Source organism: Myotis davidii, unplaced genomic scaffold, assembly GCF_000327345.1.
Source record: "Myotis davidii unplaced genomic scaffold, ASM32734v1 scaffold175, whole genome shotgun sequence".
In the NCBI taxonomy this organism is placed as follows: Eukaryota; Metazoa; Chordata; class Mammalia; order Chiroptera; family Vespertilionidae; genus Myotis; species Myotis davidii.
The window spans coordinates 2,328,007-2,331,079 of NW_006286972.1; positions in this window are offsets into that span (position 1 = coordinate 2,328,007).

The window sequence follows — 3,073 nt, forward strand, 5'->3', positions numbered from 1 at the left end:
TTCTTCATTTCATCTAATTTCCAAGGATTTATTACTTTCTTTCTTGATCTCTGCCTTATGATATAATAAAGAATATTTACTCATTGCTCTATTGGTACAAAATAGAGATAATGTATAATAATAATAATGTGATAATTATAATAATAGTTTGGCCTCTCCCATAACAAAGAATGAAACTTTACTTCACCCGGATTAGCACCCCGCTGAAGAATTTTGTTTGTATTTTGTTGGGGAGGGAAGCAGTTAATTGGTTTCATTAAGTTGAAAGATCAGACAGTAATAAGCTACAGTTATATGTGTAAGCTATAGTTCTTGCTAGTTATTCAGTTGATTTTAGGAAGGCCGTGGCTTTCTCATCATTGTTTCTTATGTTCACTGAAACTACAGTGGTTTCAACAGAAATTTGCCTTTCCTTTTCTCTTCAAGTTCTCTTCCAGTATAAGCAAGTTGTCAGAAGTCAGATCCAAATTTAGTAATAATTGTTCAACATCACAACAGAAAGAGCAAGTCTTTTTTTCTATATTTGGGAAATTAACAGAGAACTATACTTAAACTTGCTTTTGTTGTCTCCCAGGTGTATCATGGCCATGGTTTTGTCATACCCTGCCAAGGCTTAGTCATGAGCATAACCTTATAAAAAGAGTTGTATTAAAAAGGTAAGCCTTACCATAGGCATATAGAATGGATTTCCACAAGAAGAGGTATTCTGCTACCAAAGGATGGAGGGGAAATGCATGGTCTAAAGAACAGATACACCATAAGTTATGATAGTAGCAATATAATTACTTTCCTTTTTTTTTATCACCCTGGATCATACTGAATAGTAGTTATAGTAGTGTTCTTGAGCTGGCTAGGTCAGTGGTCAGCAAACCGCAGCTCACGAGCCACATGCAGCTCTTTGGTCCTGTGGCATGGGCCACGAAGTTTCAATCGCACTGTATGTGCACGCCTGCACATGGTATTTTGTGGAAGAGCCACACTCAAGGGGCCAGTTTGCCTACTACTGGCCTAGGTTGGCTATTGCAAAGCTGCAGTGCAAGCTAAAGAAGCGAGGAAGGTCAGGGACCTTTCATCCTTCTCAAGCCTCAGGCCAAATTCTCATCAGTGCTAGTCTGGCATGATCACGGACAGTATCAAAGAAACATCACAAGGGTGCACCCATACTCTTTGCTTCAGATACATCCATCCCACATCTTCAACTGTTGGTCCATTACAAGAGAGCTTTTTACCAGAATTTCTTCTTGTAGGAAAGGTGGCTTGGAAACATGGGAAGTGGGAGAGAGGGACAATAAGAGGGACCCTGGTCAAAAAAATATATTAAACTAGTGGCCCAGTGCATGGATTCATGCACATTGAAAGGAAATTAATTAGAAGAAATATGTTAATATTGTTATTCACCATTTCTCTATAATAGAAGTTTCAACCAAATTCATGATCGACAATGACAGATTAAAACACACGTGTGCAATTGACGCCACCAAGAGATTTATATATATTGCACATGTGCAAATCAACTTAGCCTTTTATATATATAGAATAAACTTGCTTAATTAGACCCAGTTTCTAATTCCAGCCTAGCGAAGCACCCCAACTTCTCTTTCAGGTAATTGGCAGAAACACAGCAGTAAACATCAGCACAAAGCAGATTCTTATTGTAGATCACACAGGAAGAACAAAGGGTACAATATTTAACTGCAGCAGTGTTTGACTATATTCCGCGCAGTGAGAAAACCTGAAGTCATTTTCAGGGTCTCAGTTTCTGGGCTGGGCTGGGCTGGGCTGTGGGCCACATTTTGCTCCATGGGGGTCTCAGCAGCGTTGCCTGCAATTTGGTGGGCTGTCGCTCTGCGGTGGTGGCGGGGCCTGTGTCCCACTTGGGGGAAGCCGAGTATTGCTTTGTCGGAGCCAGGTCCATGGTGTCATTACTTTGTAAATGCCCAGTGTGCATCATGGCAGCTCCTGCATTGAGCGTCCTGCTCCTGGTGGTCACAGTGCACGTGCACATCATAGCAACTGGTCAGATGGTCAGAGGGACACAGCATATTAACCTTTTACATATAGACTAGAGGCCTGGTGCACAAAATTCGTGCATGGGTAGGGTTCCTAGGCCTGGCTGGCGATCAGGGCCAATTGGAGCCATTCTTCCCCCAGTTGTCAGCTGCCAGTCAGGGCCTTCCTTCATTCTGTGCCACCTCCTGGTGGTTAGCGCACACCATAGCTAGTGGTCAAACTTCTGGTCAGTTAAACTCCAGAGGGGACAATTGCATATTAGCCTTTTATTATATAGGATACTAAAGTTAATGAGGTGAATCTTATTTAAAATATGAAGTCTGCTGGCTGTCCAATCCATTCTGCAAACAACTTTCTTCCATGGGTTGATTATTTTTTTTGAACACTTGGATCTTATACAAACTCCACATCAATATCCAGTTTGTCCATTGCCATTTCAAAGAAAGAGAGAGAAAAAAAGAGAGGGTGTGTGTCTTCTGGTGATAAAAATAATTATTCTCACTTGTCTCTTTTACTTATAGTTAATTAGCCTAGACAAGCAGTCCATGGCCATGCCTAAACATGGAAGAGATAAAAAACGAACCCTATGTTGCCTACGGTTGAAAAGAATGAGAATTTTCAAGCTCAGTTATATGAGAAATATATATGTTTGTATTTATGTAGTATACGTTCATCTTACCTATAGTGTGTATATCAGTATCTGTGTGTTTATATTTATACACAGAAGCCATTGTAAATTTTATTCTTAATGGTATGAAGAGGTTCAAAACAGTGCTCCCAAGATATGCCACTTGTTATTGTGTCACTTTTTGGATGTGGATTATTTTAAACTCAAGTCAATGGTGGCCCTGCAGGCTGAAGAGACACTTTTGTCTCTCCCTTAAAAAATTTAGTTGGGGACCTTGACTATAATAAGAGTTATTACCAGAATTAACATTTATGACCTATCTTTATGGCAAGATAAACATCTAATCATTGAACACATGCTCTTCTTATAATTTTGTGAATTACCCTCCTCCCTTCTGCTGTCTTACCTCATTTCTTAGCTCAGGATGTCATATAT